Source organism: Neomonachus schauinslandi, chromosome 10, assembly GCF_002201575.2.
Source record: "Neomonachus schauinslandi chromosome 10, ASM220157v2, whole genome shotgun sequence".
Classification (NCBI taxonomy): Eukaryota; Metazoa; Chordata; class Mammalia; order Carnivora; family Phocidae; genus Neomonachus; species Neomonachus schauinslandi.
Window position 1 is genome coordinate 130,029,834 of NC_058412.1, and position 21,037 is coordinate 130,050,870.

Sequence of the window (21,037 nt, forward strand, 5' to 3'; positions counted from 1 at the left end):
GAATTAATTCCTTTGAGAGGAACTTCTATACACTAACATTTCATTCAAATTTTAGTCCTTCTCTCTTAGGCTTCTCTTCCAAAACTCTGGCTCTTAATTTTCTTTTGAAATTTCTGATAATACATGTACTGAGGATACATTCTGTGCCCAACCTTGCCCGCATATTATCTTATTAAATCCTGACAATAGCTCTGGGAAGGCTTGTACTTGATATTCATCAGTTTTTTAAAACTATTCATCATTTTTACAGGTGTGTGGGGGGATCTTGTAGAGACTGACGATACTGGACATCTTCTCATTTGCTTATTTGTCACGAGTATCTATTCTTTTATTCATGTCTGTTCAAATCTTTTACCCATTTAAAAATATTGGGTGGTTTGGGGGTGCCTGGCTGGCTCAGTTGGGAGAGTAGGCAAATTGTGGGGTTATGAGTTCGAGCCCCATTATGCATGCACAGTTTACTTTAAAAATATTGGGTGATTTGTTTTCTTATTACTGAATTTTGGAGGTTTTAAAACTCACATTCTGGATACAGATATGTGATCTGTCAGATTTATGACTTGCAAATACTTTCTTTTGCTCCGTGACTTGCGTTTTTCCCGTTAACGGTGTATTTTGCAGAGCACAAGTTTTAAATTTGATGACGTCCAATTTATTAAATTTTTCTTCTATAGATGGAGGTTTTAGTGTTGTAGTTAATGTTTTTAAATACCATGAGCCAATCAAAATGCATCTGTGGGCCACATTCATCCCTCTGGCCTGCATCTGGGTGGGATTTTTTAGACTAGAAGGAAGCTCGGGGGCTGTGAAAGTCACGAAAACATACCTCTTGGGATGCCTGGGTGGCTCAGTTGGTTGGGTGTCTGCCTTTACCTCAGGATGCGATCCTGGGGTCCTGGGGTCGAGTCCTGCATCGGGCTCCTTGCTCAGTGGGGAGCCTGCTTCTCCCTCTGCCTGCCACTCCCCCTGCTTGTGCACGCTCTCTCTCTAACAAATAAATGAATAAAATTAAAAAAAAAAAAAAGAAAGAAAACATACCTTTTGGGTCTCCCACAACAGGGACTGTAATTGACCGAGGGTCCCAGATGCTGCACTTTGGGATCAGCATTTGTGCAAACTCCACGTTCCTTCAGGGTGCTCCTTACTTATGACCACATGCTGCAGGGATATGAAAGCAGGCTCATTTCTGGGAGACATGGGGCTTTGGCAAAAAAACTTCCGGAGAAGGGCTTACAGTCTCAGACCTTTCTTTTTTTTTTTAAGATTTTATTTATTTAAGAGAGAGAGAGAACATGAGGAGGGGGAGGGTCAGAGGGAGAAGCAGACTCCCCGCCGAGCAGGGAGCCCAATGCGGGACTCGATCCCGGGTCTCCAGGATCATGACCTGAGCCGAAGGCAGTTGCTTAACCAACTGAGCCACCCAGGCGCCCAGTCTCAGACCTTTCTTACCTACCTGTTCTTTCTTCCTTTTCTCCTCTGCAGGGATGAGAGCAGTTTGCAGTCTACGTCTTCTCCCAACCTCCTCTGGCATCCTCCCCATCAACCCCTCCTATGAGTTTCCCCCAGTAAGTGTCTTGTATGTCTTTTCCCAACTTGGCGTCTGCTAGTCTGCTCATCAAAAGAAGCAATCCAATACAGGGGATCACTTGCTTCAGGAATCCACCACCCCACCCACCATGCCTGGCAGGTAATGTAAATGAGTAAAGTGGTCAGGTGAGGACTGAGGTGAACTGAAACCCCATGCCCCGTTTCATGAGGACAGCTTCTGTCTAGTTCTGATTGTGGCCAAGTTGGAATGCGAGCCCAGGGTTGAACATCATTAGATTTTTAAAGAGAAAAAAACGACAGAAAAGTTACAATCCCTAATTCAATCCTCTCATTTGGCAGAAGAAGAAATCAATACAGGAAAGAGAAGTGCCTTTCCTCAGAGCACCTATGTATTAGGTGGCAGAAGGTGGCCAGAATCTGGAGATGCCAGATCCTCATCCAGCTCTGTCCCTTCTTCCTCTTTATTCATTATTGATTGATGCTGTGGGTCTTTATTAGTTATCTATTACTGTGTAACAAATTATCCACACACAAGAAATATAGCAACTCATAACACGACACTTGGTTTCTGTGGGTCAGAATCTGGACCCTGCTTAGCTGGGTCTCTTGCAAGTCTGCGTTCAAGGTGTGAGCTCAGGCTGGGGTCTCATTTGAAGGCTCACCTGGAGCTTCCAAGCTCATGTGGCTATCGGTAAGGTTTGGTTCCTCAGGAGTTGTTGGATTGAGGATTTCAGGTCTTTTCTTGCTGTTGGTCAAAGACCATGGGCATTGGGGCACCTGGGTGGCTCAGTCGTTAAGCGTCTGCCTTCGGCTCAGGTCATGATCCCGGAGTCCTGGGATCGAGCCCCACATCGGGCTCCTTGCTCAGCGGGAAGCCTGCTTCTCCCTCTCCCACTCCCCCTGCTTGTGTTCCCTCTCTCGCTGTCTCTCTCTCTGTGAAAAAATAAATAAAATCTTTAAAAAAAAAAAAAAAAAAGACCATGGGCATTTCCTTGCCACTGGGCTTTCCAACATGGCAACAGACTTCATCAGAGTGTGAGAGCTGGGAAGGCAATAGAGAGAGCCTGCGAGCAAGATGGAGGTCACGGGGGGTGCCTGGGTGGCTCAGTCGGTTAAGCGACTGCCTTCGGCTCAGGTCATGATCCTGGAGTCCCAGGATCGAGTCCCGCATCGGGCTCCTTGCTCAGCAGGGAGTCTGCTTCTCCCTCTGACCCTCCCCCCTCTCATGCTCTCTCTCTCTATCTCATTCTCTCAAATAAATAAATAAAATCTTTAAAAAAAAAAAAAAAGATGGAGGTCACGGTCCTTTGTAACCTAACCATGGAAGTGACATCTGATCATCTTTGAGTATTCCATATGTTAAAAAGTCAGTAGGTCAGCCCACACTTGAGGGGAGAGCATTACCCAGAGATATGGATTCCAGGAGGTGAGGACCACTGGGAGCCACAGCCTGCCACTTTTTCCAATGTCTTTCTTGGAAAATGGGAAATTCTCAATTGTACTTGTCTTTCTCCTCTAAACCAGGAAACCACTTTTGAGGGGAGAGGTCAGGGATCTATCTCAAAACAAAAATAAGTGCTGGTGTAACTGGAGAAAAAGATTGAGAAGGGAGAACCAGATTGATGGGACCAAGAAGGAAAGAAGTGGCAGGGGTAGGGTGAGAGGGGCAAGAGGAAGCTGAGAGCCAGGGCAGCAAGACCCTCTGTTCTCCCTGCTGTCCTCAAGTGCTCTCTTCACATTTGTACTCTGCCATGGGTGGGGAAGACTGCCCTAGATTACTTTTAGCAAAATTCAGGACATTGCTTTTGCAGAGATGATTTGCTTTCTGGACAACTACATATTTCTTCTAGTACAAAGAGTGTGCATAATTGTTGAGAAATACCCAGATCAAAACAAAGAAAACTGTCTCCTTTGCATATAGGAAGTGTGGAACAATAACCAAAATGATAATCTGGAATATTTTTTGAGGACCGGCTGCACAGCCCACCGGGAGTCCAGTGCCTTTGCCCTATTGAGCCCTCAGAACAACTGTGACATTGGTGTTAGTATTATATTAATTTTACAGAGGAAGAAACTGAGGCTCCCAGAGATTGTGAGACTTGCCTAACATCATAGGCAGATGGGGCTGGAGCAAAAACGAACCCATGTTTATTTCACTCCAATATCCTCTGCCAGAGCATTTCCCAAACTTTATTCCTTCATGTATAAACTGTCATAATTGCTGCCATATCCAGGATCACTTATTCTATTCTCACATACAGACACATTTTACTACTCTCTCTCCCTAACAGTCAATGGTCCAGGCTCCAGACTGTGGCAGAGCTGAGCTCAGTCTTGAGCTGACCATAAGCTGGATCACCCTGCACAAACTACTGAACCTCTCTGAACTGTAAAATGCGGTGCCTGGGCTCAACTTGCCGGGTGACAGAGACACCAAGTGAGATCATGGAACTAAATCACGAGGCACATTGTAAGTGCCCCGTAAATATTTTGCGGAAGGAACTCTCAAGGAACGGGGTCTATCTTTATTAACTCCTCTCAAAGATGTATCCATGCTTAGCACATTTCCAACAATATCATCAATATGAAGGAATTCCTTAGTACTTTCCATGACCTCCACTAAATTTGCAATTAAGTATTTGTTAAAATTGGAATGTAGATTTAATGTCTTATGGTTTGAGACAATATCAAATAGCCTTGTTAATCTGGATAAAATCAGGGAAACTAGATAAATACATTTGCTATAGTTTTCCTTCTTCTTCTTACTTGCGGAAACCATGATAATAATATAGCATCATGATTAAGATATAGATCCGGATATTCATAAGATCTGGTCTTGATTTCTGATTGCTCCATTCATTGGCTTTGTGACCTTGGTTCTCTACTTAAATTTCATTAAGTCATTTGGGAATGCTCTTAGCTGTAAGTAGCAACTGCCAACAATAACCCAATAGAGACTTCAACAAACAGGTTATTTTTTTTCTCTCACTTAAAAGGAAATCCAGAGACAGGCAGGCAGTTACTATAATGTTTCAATGGCTAAAAATGTCAGAGCTTTGCAGCTCTCTCAGCCCTTCTCTTCTCCTCCTCCTCCTCCTTCTTTTTCTTTTTCTTCTTCTCCTTCTCCTCCTCCTCCTCCACCTTCTTTTTTTAAAAATTTTTTTATTGTTATGTTAATCCCCATACATTACATCATTAGTTTTAGATGTAGTGTTCCATGATTCATTGTTTGTGCATAACACCCAGTGCTCCATGCAGAACGTGCCCTCTTTGATACCCATCACCAGGCTAACCCATCCTCCCAACCCCCTCCCCTCTAGAACCCTCAGTTTGTTTTTCAGAGTCCATCGTCTCTCATGGTTCGTCTACCCCTCTGATTTCCCCCCCTTCATTCTTCCCCTCCTGCTATCCTCTTCTTTTTTTTTTTCTTAACATATATTGCATTATTTGTTTCATAGGTACAGATCTGAGATTCAACAGTCTTGGCACAATTCACAGCGCTTACCAGAGCACATACCCTCCCCAGTATCTATCACCCATTCACCCCATCCCTCCCACCCCACCCCCCACTCCAGCAACCCTCAGTTTGTTTCCTGAGATTAAGAATTCCTCATATCAGTGAGGTCACATGATACATGTCTTTCTCTGATTGACTTATTTCGCTCAGCATAATACCCTCCAGTTCCATCCACATCGTTGCAAATGGCAAGATCTCATTCCTTTTGATGGCTGCATAATATTCCATTGTATATACATACCACATCTTCTTTATCCATTCATCTGTCGATGGACATCTTGGCTCTTTCCACAGTTTGGCTATTGTGGATATTGCTGCTATAAACATCGGGGTGCACGTACCCTTTCGGATCCCTACTTTTGTATCTTTCCTCCTCCTCCTTCTTCTTTTTCTTCTTCTTCTTCTTCTTCCCTCTTCTCCTCTTCCTCCTCCTTCTTTTTCTTTTTCTTCTTCTTCTTCTTCAGATTTTATTTGAGACAGAAAGAGGGCTCCAGAGAGAAAGCATGAAATGGGAGGAGGGGCAGAGGGAGAGGGAGAAGCAGACTTCCCACTGAGCAGGAAGCCTGATGCAGGGCTGGATCCCAGCACCCAGAGATCATGGCCAAAGGCAGACGCTTAACTGACTGAGCCACCCAGGCGCCCCTGTCTCAACCCTACTTGATGCTTGCAGGGTGTGTAACCCCTGGCACTCTCCAGTCAGAGGAAATGGAGACAGTGAAACTAGGGACATCCTTTCCTTCCTAAGACACCAAACCTGCCCCCCCCAATCTCCTGCCTTTGCTGCACTGGCTTGAATTGTGTCATATTGCCAAGTTGCCAGGGAGCCTGGGGAAGGCTGTAGCACGGATATGGGGGAGAGAGAGGGACTGGCGTGAGGATTTAATGAGGTAATGCATATATCGGGGAGAGGGAAACTTGATTTCAGGGTCCTGCAGTGAGTAAGTGTCAGACACAGGACAAAAACTTGCTTTATCTACCAGACTGGAAGCTCCACGAAGGGAGGGTTGTTATGTCTTTCTGGTTTATTATTCTAGCTTGATGCCTAGAACATGGATAAACATATGAGGCTGCTCCGTAAATATTTGATAAGTGAATGAACAGTTAATGATAATTTGATACATTTCTTTAGCTTACCGTCATTCACCATTCTCTCAAAAAACATTTATTCAATGCCTATTAAATAAACATCGGAACGTAAGAGTCCTAAAGCCAAGACTTTTGTCGGCATATTATTGATTGCCTGCTGTGTAACAAAATTGCCCCAAAATGTAGCAACTTCACAAACCTTTCTTATCTCATCCGGTGTCCGAGGTCAAGAATCACTGGTAACAGTTTGAATGGATGGTTCTGGCACAGGGCCTCTTACAAGCAGTCAAGATGTTGGCCGAAGCTGCCAACATGTCATGGCTTGACTAAATACAGTTGGAGAATCTCCTTCTAAGATGGTGAACATGCATGGCTATGGGCTGGAGGCCTTCATTCCTCACTGTGTGGGCCTTTCCATAATGCTGCTGGAGCGTTCTCACAACACAGCAGCTGGCTTCCAGAAGGAACGAGAGGGAAGCAGTGATGTATTTTATGACTAGCTTTAAATGCTACCCAATGTCACTTGCAGAATATTCCACTCCCCAGAAACAAGTCACCAGGTCCAGCCTACACTCAAGGGGAAAAGAAACAGTCTCTGCCTTTTGAAGCAGGGGAGTGGCAATGAATTCATGGAATTTGGGGACATATTTTAAAACCACCACTGTTTGTTCCGTTCAATGCTTTATTTCTAGCATCACGATGTGCTTGGCACATGCAGTAGGTGCTTAATCAGAGCTGCTTCCAGGTTTGTAGGCCTTGAAGATTTTACAGTTGGGGGATTTCCTTAATAAAAAGTTAGCTATAAATGTTAATATTTAATTTGCATAAAAGGAGACAATACTACAAATGACAAAATTTTTTTAAGCTGAAAAATAATATTTTTATTATTGTCAATTTGGAAAGTTTCTTCTGGGCTTCTCTATTCATCACTAGTTAGGTGATGTGAATTTTTAGAGTTATTAGGTCAGATTGGGGAAAAAATGTCAATTTTCTTTCATATATGCCCTCTAAGCTTTCAGGACAATACAGGTTTTCTTGGGCAGTGACGAATCTCAAATACTCCTTGAATGATGACACCCATTAACCAGGTTGTTGTTGCTATCCTCTATAAAGATGGAACATGCATTTTTATGTTACTTTTGTCAGTGCAGTATTTTAGCAAGCACATGATTATTTTTTCTTGGTGATCATATATCATTTACTCCTCTATGTTAATTTTACGTGTCAGCTTGACTGGATCATGGAGTACTCAGATATTTTGGTTAAACTTTATTTCTGGGTGTGTCTGGGAGGGTGTTTCCAGACGAAAATAGCATTTGAATCGGTAGATTCCATAAAGCACTTTGCCCTCCTCAGTGTGGTTGGGCATCATCTAATCCTGAATAGACCAGAAAGGCAGAGGAAAGCAGAATTTGGTCCTTCCTGCCTGATTGTTTGAGCTGGGACATCAATCTTTTCCTGCTCCCAGTGCTCCTGGGGCTCAGCCCTTTGAGCTCAGGTTAAATCACGCCAGCTCTCTTGGATCTCCAGCTTGCAGATAGTAAATCATGAGACTTCTCAGCCTCCCTAATTGTGTGAGCCAATTCCTTATAATAAATCTCTTCCTATACATATATATTCTATTGTTTCTGTTTCATTGGAGAATCCTCATACAACAATTAAATAACCCAATAGCTTGTCATTACTTTTATTGAAAACTATCTCTTGTTCTTACCGGTACGACCTATATTCTATTTTGGCAGAGAACTCACCAGAGTTCCAAGGTCAAGATGCATCAAATACCATAATATTTCCATAATATTCCATAATAATTCCAACCTGATATGCTGGAAATGCACTAAATATGAATATCCTGTGTGTCTTCACATACATACTATTTGTAGAATTGTCACAATGAAATTCAAGTGTCAATGTCCATATAAACAGTTTTTTTTTAATTGGAATACAGCCACTCTCATCTGTTTACTTACTGTGTATGGTTTTTTTGCACTATAATGTCATAGTTGAGTAATCGTGGCCTATAAAGCCTAAAATAATTACTATTCAGCGCTTCACAAAAACTCTGTTGACTAACCCCTGTCCTATGGCAATGAGTAAGAGACACACTTGTCCTTTCAACTTCATTGAAGCATTGGCCATTTGTCAGTCCCTAATACACACCACGTCGTGTACTGCCTCAAGACAACCTCCCTGCTGTTCTTTCTGCCCAGAACAGTCTTCTCTCTCCCAGCCATTGTTTGTCTGATCATTTTCATCCTTCAGATAAGTTCACTTAACTAGAGAAGCCCTCTCTGGCCTCCTGTCCAAAACAGGTCTTCCCTATTGTTCTTAACCATAGTTTCCTATTCTTTTCCATCCTGGTTTTGCCTGTAGTTTGTACGATTGATTTGTCTTCTTGTTAAATAGTCACTCCCCTTTTTACTCGGTAAATTCCCTGTCAACAAAAACTAGATATGTCTTACCATGGGGGCTAAGAATGCAGGCTCTGAAATCAGAGAGCCTGGGTTTGAATCCCAGATGTGTCACTTACAAGTCCTGGAAGCTTGGAGAAGTCATTTATCCTCTTGGGTCCTCATTTTTCTTATCTGTCAATTGGAAATACCACAATAAGTATGACATTAAGTTTTGAGGGTTAAATAAACTGATGTAGGTAAAGCACTAAGAACAATGCTTGGCCTATGGTAAGCACTTGACTCAATACTGCATCTACAAGGTCTAGTACAAAAGAACTCAATGAGCTTCTATCTCTTTAACGAGTGAACCAATTTTTTTGGATGAAGCATTTGTGGAATGAAGGCTTTATCTAGTGCTGAATCAATAAATGAGTGCCTTATACCTCTTTTATTCTTCAACCATATGCTGCTTCATTTAAACATTATGGGCCTCAAATTTCATTTAGTGCATGAAAGGCTATAATTGACCTTGATTTACATAACAAAGTCAAATCAGGAAGGCAAGTGTTTGAAGGATGTTTTAAAACTAAATTTGCTCCCCGCCCCCCCCCACCCCCTGCAATTTAGTAACTGTATTGGTATGCCCATGGCCAGATTAAGACCTACAAGTATTATGGGACCTACATCAGTCAACTCTTGCCACAATAATGCCATGTAACAAATCATTCTCGAACTCAGTGGCTTAAAACAGTAATTATTTAATCCCACAAAACATCTGCAAGTTGGTTGGTGTTCAGATGAACTAGACTGCACTGGGCTGGGCTTTCAATCGTGGGTCACCTCCAGATTTGCTCCAGGCATTTTTCATTGTCCTTGGACGAGCAGACATAGGCTCCTCGTGGCAATGTTGGAAGTGCAAAAGAGCATGACCCACCATGCAAATGCACTTCAGGGCTTGGCTGGAATCATGTTTGCTAACAGCCTATTGGCCAACAAAATCACATGGCCAAGTCCAACGTCAGTGGTGCAGGGAAGTATATTCCCCCCAAAGCAGGAGTGGGGGAGGAGTATTTTCTGAACAATAATCCACATTATCTCAGGACCTGCGTCCAAACGAAAATTCAAATAAAAAAAATCAATCCAGAATAAAAAACAAAGTTGTGCTTTTCAAAGAGATAAAAGCATGTGTACGTTGAAATTTAAAATAACTTTTCTGAATTTTCTGGTTGTCTCCTCTGGAGGACAAGGAAGGATTGTGGTGGAATCCTTGCTTTTCTGGACTTATAAGTAAGTGTGTGTCTAGTCTGCACACTGGGCAATCCAGCGTTGATGACAATTCCTCTTCGTATCCCAGCGCTCGGCACACAGTAGGTATCTGATAACACTTGTTGAAAGCAATTGTTGAATTCTATAAATGTATAGCAATTGCATCAATACCTGATGGCTCTATTTGCTTTATATATCAGGTACAATGTAAGTATTATATGTTTCTACATCAAAGCTTCAAAAAGAGTTCCGGGGTGTGAAGGCACACACAACTTCCAACAATGACCCACATACCTTGGAGGTCTCCAAGCCAGTTGCTGCCTCTGGTTTTCTGTCTGTCTGTCTGTCTGTCTGTCTCCCTCGCAATGCAAACAAAATGATGTTCTCATCTGATGCTGCTCAAGGGAAAACGTATGCCTCAAAAATAATCAACAGAGAGGAGAATGTAGACCAGTAAATAAACAGTTTAATGAATATAAGATAAAATGTGAATTAAAGCCAGCTTTCAAAACCTCCCATTTTCCTCTCATCCACTGTTTATTCAGTAATTACATAGTCAATTACAACTTGCACAAATCATTTTATATACTTACTACTCTATAAATATCTACAGTGTATATGTATTTGTAGATAAAGAGGGAGGAGATGATCATGATTGAGCAAACATGTTCTGACATTGGAGTAACTTTGCAAATACCTATAAAGTTCAGATTCTGCCAATGCTGATTTTTCCTGACCCAGGAGAATTCACATAGTGTTATGAATTTTAATTATCATAACTACCTTTCATGGAGAACCTAACATGCACCACACATTGAGTTAAGTGAGATTTCTCTCTCTCTCTCTCGGTATGTATTTTTTCTAACCTATATAAGAGTACTGCCATGGTAACATGAATCGCCAGTTTTACAGAAGGGACCACAGAGGCTCAGTAAATATCTTGAGCCTGTATTTGAGCTCTACCATGCTTCGCTAGAAAATAGGGTTGTGTTGAAAGTTGACTACCCACCTCTGTACAGAGAGGGCATCTGAGGACAATGAAGGTAGGCATATTGATATCCATGGGACTGTTGCATCTTCTTTATTTCTTGCGCCAGAATTAACGTAACAGAACATCCCATCCGGGAAGCCACCGCAGGGCCACTCTGCAAAGATTTGTTGATATATCTCTGTTCTGTTTTCCTTCAGTTATTTAGTGCAAAGCTTCTCTTTATTAGATAAGTAGCACAGGCGTGGTAAGCATGTCTGGATTATCAGGTGCCTCTGGTTTGAAAACGTTCCCTCTCAGAGCTGTCCGTGAAACGTGGAGATGAAATCTTACAGACTGGTGATAAAGCTTCAAATAGCCTCCACTAAGAGAAGGGATTAATTATGTGTGATTTTTCAAGCAGTATCTGTAGATTCAACAGATAAGTTGTCTCCTTTCTGTCTGGGGCATGCCTTGGACTGGCACCTTTATTGAATCATGACTGTTAGCTTTCCTTGGCCCTGAATGAGGGCACCAGAAGCCTCATTCAGGTCTAGCCATTGTCCATGCAAAGCTCATGATTGCTCTCCTGGTTGAAATTTGAAGGGAAGAACAACAATTAGGGAGCTGTGCGCTCTGAAGGGAGCAATTGGGTTGGAAAGGCTCAAAAAAAGAGAAAAAAAAACCGCCTTCAAAGAAACTTCTAGGAAATTTCTGATTTTTTTTTTTTAACAAAATAAGTTTAGGAGGATCTTTGTTTAGAACAAAAAACAAAACAAAACAAAACAAAACAACCCATGAGGGTTTCTGCCTTGCCAGTTAAGAGCAATCTTTCATCGGCATCCAAAAAGAAAAAGTTGGCTTTGCTTTCCGAATTGCTAGTCAGAGAACAAAAGAAGCAAGGGAAAGTTTGACTTGACTTCCTCTGCAATTTGTTTATATCATCGGAGCAGAAAGAATCTCGGGGCTCGGCTGGCCACTTCCTGAATGAAGAGCGAGAGAACGCCCGCGTGTCGAATTCACTGAAATGTGCAGGGATCAGCAGAAATCCCGGCCGACTGGAGGAGCCCAGAGGGCAAAGGAAGAACGTTTCTCAATTCAGCTGCAGTCTGACAAGAGAACTGCAAAAAGTCCTGACTCAGTGTTACCAAATCCTCCCTCCCAACCCCTCCCGGCGAACACCCGGAGGACAGCCCGGTGGAGGTGTAGCCTCTGCTGGCCGGTTGCTAGGCAGTCGGCTCATCTAGGACTGTGTGTGTCCATCTATCCGATTCAAGGCCCACCGCGGAACAGCCCTGAAATGACAAATATTGACTTGAAAATAATGTCCAAGTCAGACTAACTGAAATGCTAAGGTTCTGTTGACTTCTCTCAGTCCGAAACAGCCAAACCAGTTAGACAACTTTTTTTTGGGGGGTCAGGTAGTTAGTGACTCACTGGCAACAAGCTTCAGAGATTTGAGCAGAGAGGCTTTCTCTCTCTCTAGGTTCTCCTGGGCAGAATGCCTGTATCCCGCCCCCCCTTGATCCCCCTTACCAAAAAAGGCTCAAGGCTGGCTGAGCTCATTTGATTATGGCTGTTAATTTCCTGCCACTTGCCTTGGGAGGCCGGAGGGAGGCCCAAGGATTTAGACAGAAAACATCCCACTGGGCTCCCCATGAACTCTTTCCCTGTGTGGCTCACCAGCTTGCCCCTTCGGAACTTGATATTCGAGGGAGGTCGGCCATGGCTGGCCTGTTCCGGAGAAATTCTGAAGCCAGCGGGTAAAAGGCTAAGAAAGGGATAAATACGGTTAAGCGGTGAACGCTTTTGGCTGAGTCCCCTTCCTGGAGACGGACTTCGTTGGCCTTTGGAGCAGAGGAGGGGATTGCAAAACAGACAGACAGAACCCAGGGTGGCGGGGACACAGAAGGGAGGGACAGGATGACCAGATAGAGCGGGTTTCCTGTCCCCTGAAAGGTGAATCGCGCAGGTGTCCGTGAAGGAGGTGGTGGCTCAGAAGCCCTAGAAGATGCCATGCTGTGAGGCTGGAGGCTGGAGGTGATGTGAATGAGGAATGATGGAACAAGCGGGGATTTCAAACCTCACTGTTTCTTACTGTCAGTTTTTTGGGGTTTTGTTGTTGTTTTTTTCCAGTGTGGAGGACAGGTTTCCATCAATTCTCTCGTCTAATTCCTGCTTCCTGCCAAGCGGCCGCTGTTGGGTGTTTTCAAGAAAAATCCTGGGTTATCATTATAGAGTTTCAAAAACCCCTTGTTCAATTAGCCTGCCTTTGAATCCCTTCTGATGGTTGGTTAAACATGGGTCCAAAGGGCTTTTTTGTAAGTGGAGCTGATCTTGGGGTGAGAAAACTTAATCTTCCGAGCGTTAAGAAACTGAAAAATAATGTGTTAACGGCACCATTTCTAGAAGACTTGAAGATTGCCTTCTTCCAGTCTGTTCTGCTCAATTCCATTCTGGAGACATACGAACATTTCAAAGTACAAAGGGGCTGTTATATTCAAAGGACACTTGGGTATTCTTTATGAAGGTTCCCTTGTACCTTTATAGAATGTTTACAAGGTTAATAAGTATGCTTTCTCATCACTGTACATTTTAAATGGCTCAACTATTGCTCCCACGTTTATTTGAGAGTCATTGAAAGTGCCTGAATGGAGCTGGGATATTCTTTGTTTCCCTTTGATTTGGAAACAAAAGACTCAGAAAAAAAAGTTTACTTTGCTGCTGAATGCCATATGCAGATGAACCTATTGTTGATTGAATGAAACCAAGGATCTGAAGACTTTTTCCGACAGGCTTAGAGCAGAAAGAGTCCTCTAGTAGTTATGGCCCATGTTTGAATTTGCCTCCATTTTTCACTTTGTCATCTTGTGCTTGGGTCTAATGTGAGCTTACATCCCACACCCAGGTCTTCAGGGATAATCGGGAATAATTAGTGGAAGAGAAGCAGCATCAACTAAGACGAAAGTGGCTGTGTTGTTTCTGAGGTGGGAAATACCGCGTGGGCATCGGAAGACAACGGTGCCCTCCATCCATTCATCGTCTCACTTTTTTGTCCTTTCCAATTTCTGGAGATCCGAGGCTCTTATCGTCAGCACCATTGACATTTTGGGCTGCATCTTTCTTGGTCACAAGGGGGCTGTCCTGTTTACCATCCCTGGCCTCCACCTGCTGGACGCTGGCAGCACCGTTGTGACAAGCAAAAGTGTCTCCCAACGCTGCCAAGTGTCCCCTGGATGGGGTGGGTGGGCCTGGATCCCCTGTGGTTGAGAACCAGTGTTCTAGAACAACCTACCCACAGAAACCCTGTTTGAAGAGAGAGGACAAGATTAACTTCATGCTCAACCAGTTAGAGTAACAATGACTGGTAACAGAGCCATTATTTTCATCAGAATTCACGGAGTTAGAACTGAGAATCTGAGCAAGAAAGGGGACAGAGAATAAATCAAACGACTCAGAGAGAACTTGATAGCCAGCCCCTCTGACAGGTGAGAACCAAGCGGGAAGAACATTCCAAGGTGCGCCATCAGATGAGGCTTGTCATCGCCAGCATCATCATTATTATGTTTTGTTATTTTACTTTAAGTAGTACCTGGTTTCACTTGCCTGTCCCAGTTCCCCTCCTCCTGGCAAACATCTGAGAGCAGGCTGAAAACAACATGCCTCAGAATCCTTGTCCTTATGGTCTGGAAGTGATAGTTACTAATTTAACTTCAGTGGATAAAAATGGATGTGTACCACAATAATAAAACACACGTGTATTTCATGAGATACTGTTAAGACAATAGATAAAAAATGTATTATAATAACTGTGAATGAATATGGCTCTAGGAAGTTTAGAAACGTATTGCAATATGGGGTGCCTGGGTGGCTCAGTCGGTTAAGCGTCTGCCTTCGGCTCAGGTCATGATCCCAGGGTCCTGGGATCGAGCCCCGCATCGGGCTCCCTGCTCGGCGGAGAGCCTGCTTCTCCCTCCCCCTGCTGGTGCTCTCTCTCTCTCTTAAATCAGTAAATAAAATCTTAAAAAAAAGTATGGAAATATAAAGATATGTTCATATTTATTATTTTTTAAGATTTTGTTTTTAAATAATCTCTACACCCAGTTCAGGGCTTGAACTCACGACCCTGAGATCAAGAGCCTGCATGCTCTTCTGACTAACCCGCCCCGCACCCCTTGAAATATAAAGATATGTTAAAAAAAAAAAGATATATCTCTATTTCTCTGGTATTTATAGTTCACATTGATTCTCTTTATTAAATATCTCAAAAAGAAATGCAATGCCTGGAATGACATATTGAGTTCTATATACACAAAGATAATAAAGCTATCAGTGTTTAATTTTTACTTTTTAAAAAATAAGTTTTAAATTATGAAATGTTTGGAACAGTACTGACAAATGGATAGGATAGCATACTTGTTGTGTGCTCACCCCTAAACTTCACTGGTCTCTGGGACTCCCATTTTAGGGCCTTCACTGGCCCCTTGGGCAGAGAACATTCTTCCCTCCTTTGCCTGCCGTGGCTCATTCCTCCTTCACCTTACCCAGGTCACTGCTGACATGGCGTCTCCTCCAACAGGCCTCCTGTCCCTTCTCTGTGCTGAACTCAACCACAAAATGTATTCTATATAATAACCAGAAAGCACGATCCATCTCCCCTGGCCCCTCGCCACCCAGCCCTGCTTAACTTTTTCTTTATAACACTTCTATTATTATATACTTACATATAATATATATTACATATTTGATTCGCTTATTTCTTGTCTGTTTCCTCCAACTGGAATGTAGGCTACGACTCCCTGAGTGCCTTGTTTTATCTACAAGTGCCCGGAACAATACCTGGTACGCAGTAGGCGCTCAATAAATATCTGTTGAATAAAAATGTTATTGTCTGGGCAAACTTTGTGGGCACGAGTGGGCTGGTAACACCTTGGTGTGGGTTGATGAATTCTTGCACTCTTGTAAGTGACCTTTGTCTTTTCAAGTATAATAATATTACATTTAATATTTAATTGGTTTGGCCTGGCAAGTTAAATATTCTAAGCAGTTAATCATTTATTCATTTTAAAGAACAGGTCTCATTTTTGAATAAAGAAAAGACTAATGAAGAAAATCAAAATGGACTCTCACTCGACTGATAAGAGAAGGCCTACTGATATTTAAGCAAGCAAATAAATAAGAAAAATACATGTGTATAGTTCGAGACTTCAAATTTTATAGACACTTAGAGCATAAAAAGTAGAAGGCACCCCCCTATCTACTTTTCTGGTTCCTACCACAAAAAGGAATACTTATAACCAATTTCTCATGGATTGTTCCAGAAAATTTTTCTATGCCTGTAGGCATAAATTTACTAGCAAAATCTTCATTCTCTTAAAATCTTTTCGAACACATATATGTACACACACAGCGGAAGAATTTCTCCCACAGCCCTTGCACAGTTTGTACTTAGATATTTATTTGCTTGACTATATGTTGCGCTTCTGTTTCTCCACCTGACTCCACCTGGCTGTCCACTATTAAGAGTCCCCAACGCCCGGCACCCAGCAGACCTTCGTACTTACTGGCTGAGTGAATGGTTGAACTGGGACACACTTTTCCGACAGCAGCCACGGCATTTTTATTAATGTACTTGGACAGAAACAGAATTCCTATAGCATTAGTGAAGTTCTTTAAGATGTGTATTCAATGAATATTTATAGATTTTTTAGAAGAACTGATTGTGTTCTAAGGAGTTTTCACATAAATGATCTCATGTGATCCTTGGGCAAATCTCCTGAAGTGGTTATTTTATATTTTATGTTACCTCTTTATTTAAATTCAATTAATTATATGCTAATTAATATATTGATTAACATATTAGAGTTCAACGATTCATTAGTCTTATATAATACCGAGTGCTCATTACATCACATGCCCTCTTTAATGTCCATCCCCCAGTTACCCCATCCCTCTGACCCCTTCCCTCTGGCAACCCTCAGTTTGTTTCCTATGATTAAGAGTCTCTTACGGTTTGTCTCCCTCTCTGGTTTCATCTTGTTTTATTTTTTCCTCTCTGAAGTGGTTATTTTAATTTCTATTCTTCAAATGAGGAAACAGAGATTCTGAGAAGTCAGAGCCAAACTATAGATTAACATTTTAATATCAGGAACAAGTTCTAGGCCTCTGTGCCCTCTTCATCTTCCTAATCATCTTCCTTTCTACCAATCCCCAGAGTCCGAATGCTATGAACGTTTTACGTCTGGCTCTGAATACCACATACTTCTGTGTCATTTGCCAGGCTGCACAGATCCCTTTCATTCAGGTCTCTCCAGCCCAGCAGATAAAGGAAGGAGCCAAAGACTAAATCAAAAAACCAAACAGAAAACCCCTCCAACAGGAAAGAAACTTCTTGATAGGGCAGAAACTCGCCAATATAGCTCCTAAGAAGCAGGCCTGAGCCGCTCATACTCAAAACCCAGGAAGCAGGTTGTAAACGGCATAATGAATAAAACAACTTTGGGGTGTGTGTGTGTGTGTGTGTGTGTGTGTGGACAGAATCTGCTCTTTGCTATTTAGATGTCACCTTTCAAAGTAGGGAGGGAGCATGTGGAGTCAAAATGGCCACCCCGTCGTCCTGTTTTTCAAGGAGAAACAGCTGAGGCACAACTCAGTAAATAAACTGAAAATCATCGAATAGAACACTTAAAACAGGCGAGTTTTATGGCGTGTAAATGATATCTCAATTAAGCGGTTTGAAACAAGGAGAACAAGCCACATTCTAAGTTGTTTTCTTCTGCCAGCCCTCAGCTAGTACGGATTGGGGTGTGTGTGTGTGTGTGTGTGTGTGTGTGTGTGTGTGTGTGTGTGTGTGTGTGTGTGTGTGTGTGAAAATGTGGCTACAGAGTCCAGAGCATACCAGGATGTGGGAGACCCAAAGGTTACTATATAATATCATGTAGAAAACCTGTGTGCAGAGCCAAGGGGGTGAAAACAGTTCTCTAGGGGCCAGGGTCTCCTGAGAAGTAAAAATAGATGAAAAAGACGGGCCTTTTGTTCTGCAGGTATGAGTGGGTCTGGCTAGCCGTGGTTCTGCCGAGCATGCCCGGCCTCCCCCCTTTCCATCTGTCCGTCTGTGCAGTCCTAAGAGCAGCCTTGGTCCTTCTGCTGGGATTCAGAGGTCTACGGAGGCAGAGCGGGAGGGGAACTATTTCCCAAAGAAATAATCACTGGGAGAGGGAGGGAGGGGAGAGAGAGAGAAACAGGGAGAGAGAAGAAATTAATTTTCAGGACCAAAGGAAGTTGGCTGTATGTTCATGGAAACATGAAAATGAACAGTGCGGGGGTGCCTGGGTGGCTCAGATGGTTAAGCGTCTGCCTTCGGCTCAGGTCATGATCTCAGGGTCCTGGGATCGAGTCCCGCATCGGGCTCCCTGCTCAGTGCAGAGCCTGCTTCTCCCTCTCCTTCTGCCACTCCCTCTGCTTGTGCTCTTCTGTCTATCTCTCTGTCAAATAAATAAATAAAATCTTTAATAAAAAAAAGAAAATGAACAGTGCAACAAGTAAAGGCTGACATCGATGCTTTAAGACGAACCATCTGCTGGGGTTGGACGGGGAAAATGAACCCTACAGGGGATGGGGCCAGGGTGGGTGGGAGTGGGGCTTGCAGCTGGCCCCCGTCTTGTGGTTTGCTGGCCCGACCCCCAGAGGTAAGGAAGAGAGGTCCCCACGGGAGGCGACGGCCAGCTGCTGCAACTTCACCCACATTCCACGTTAGCACCTTGCCCCGGGAAGAAGGAGAAGAAGACAAAGAAGCGAACCTCAGAATCACAAATAGCTAAAGAAAGCAAAACAAGACAAAAAAGTCTTATTCGGTCTAAAAGAAAACACAGATGAGGAGTTTTTCTGAGAAGGACATGAGCAAATGCCCCATGCTTACCTCTGATTATTATCTCGTAATCGTAGGTTTTAAAATGCCAAAAAAACCGCATCTATCATGCGGGGTGAGGCTGGTGGTCACCGTGGGAGGGAATGGTGACAAGGAGCGGCATGAGGACCTTCAGGGTACCGAGGACCGGACACATCACTTTGGGAAATCCATCATGCTGGATACTTGCCTTGTGCCCGATATTTTACTCACATTTAAAAATAAAGCCAGTATGCATCTCCCTGTTCCTACTTCCTTATTAGTTTCATACTCCCAGAGACCAAAGAGGACTTGGAATCTCCTCTGCTGAGCCATGGCAGCCTCGATCCAGCTACTCACACCAACGTCAGCGTCATCCTGGATTCTTCTTTCTCTGAGCCCCTTGCCCCATCTGTGCATCTTGTTGACTTAGGTCCATAACACGTCCCAGATCTCTCTGATCTCCTCCCTTTCCACCGACCTTTTCAAGCCAATGCTAGAGTTTGGCTGGCTGACCATCAGAGACCCACAGCAGCTTCCCTGCTGCTACACTTGTCTCTCTCTCTCTCTCTCTCTTTCTCTCTCTCTCTCTCAGGCGGATCCACACTCCAAAGTGACTCTTTTAAAAATGGAAATCAGGTGACACTATTCTTCTTCCTTAAAGCCTCCCACTGGCTTCCCATTGCAGGTGAAGTAAGACACAGGCTGTGAGGAAGGCTTCTGGAGCCCCACGAGTAACACCCGCCCCCCTTCATTCCTTCCGTTCTCCCTGGTGCTCACTCTGTCCCAGCCACCCTGGCCTTCTTTCTGTTCCTCAAACTCTCTAAGCCCATTCCTTCCTGGGGGCTTGGCTTTGCTGTCTCCTGTCGTGGGTCTTACCTCTCATGTCACCTTCTCTAAAGGCCACCCCAGATCACCTGTGACTAGGTGCCGCTCACCATCATCACGGTACCCTCATGGCCCCTGTCATTTTTTGATACATTGTGTTATCCCTCGGCTTTGTTGCGCCTTGGTTTCTCCCTTGCCAGGACGAAGGGGGCGAGGCCTGTGTCTGTCTTGTCAACATCTCTACTTAGTTGCATAGAAACACTTTCATATGTCCCATGTCCAAAGCCTGGTTCCCAAACTTTCCACTGCCCAGCACCCCACTGCACCCCAACCTGCTTTGTCATAGGCTCCCCCCTCTGCTCAGGGCGACTCCATTCCTTGGGTAGCTTAGGCCAAAACTTCTCAATCACACCTGGCTCCCCTTTCTCCCTCACATTCCCCATTAAAGCCATCAATCAGCATCTTCAGGAGGCTGTGCCCTTAAGGGGACTGAAGTAACTCATCACCACGTCCTTTTTCTGCCGTGGTCCAGCCAGCGTCCCCCCTACGTGTCCCTGTGCCCTCCTCCAGTTAGTCTCCAGAGCGGGATTATTTGGAAATAATTGTAAATGCCACACCTCTTTCCAGAGCTCCTCAGTGACTCCCCATCTCAGAGCCAATCTCAAGTCTTACTGCTCCCTTGGACCACCTCACCCACCCACCATTCTTTACCCTGCATGCTCCACTCTGGCCACACTAGCCACCGACCTGCCCCTGCATGTTCCCTGCCCCTGCTGTTCTATTTCCGGAATGATGCCCCCTCTCCCAGATGCCCCACGCTGTGTTCCCTCTCTGCTCAGTGAGGCCTTCCCAGCATCTCTCCTTAAAATTCTGCGCACTCCCCCTGCCCCCACCGCCCCTATCCTCTGGCCCCAGGTCTCCCTATTTCTCTTCCCTACTTACTCTTCTCGAAAGCACTTAGGTCTCCTTGGACATGTGTCTATGTATGTATTCACTGATGACCCCCTCCCACTACATTGCAAGTTCTGTGAGGGTGGGGTTACCCCACCCTTTTGTCATGGCTATGTCCTCACTGCCCATGTCAGTGCCTGGCAGATTGCAAACCCTTAGAGATTATTAATTAATTAATAACTAATTGAATGAACTAATGATGGTGGTCATTATTGGATAGCACGTGCTAAGGATTTAAGTCCTTGTTGAGTGAATACTAATTAATAGAAATTTACCAAAGTCATTAAATGAAAAAAGATAGACCTCCTGTTGTGGGTCTGGAACCAATCTCCCCGGCTCTACAGACGTGAACAGATAAGACATCTGCCCCCCTGGAATTGTGGTCTACCTGGGGAAAGCTGCCGATCCGACAATCACAGAAACATCTCATCACAAACTTGGCACTAGTGGGAAGGAAACGCAGACAACACTCTGAGAGTGTAGCTCCATTAGAGAGAACTGGGAAGGCTTCTTGGAGGAGGTGACATTTGAACTGACATAGGAAGGTTGAGGTGTACAAGGCAAGGGGGGTGGACGGGGGTGTTGGGGAGAACATT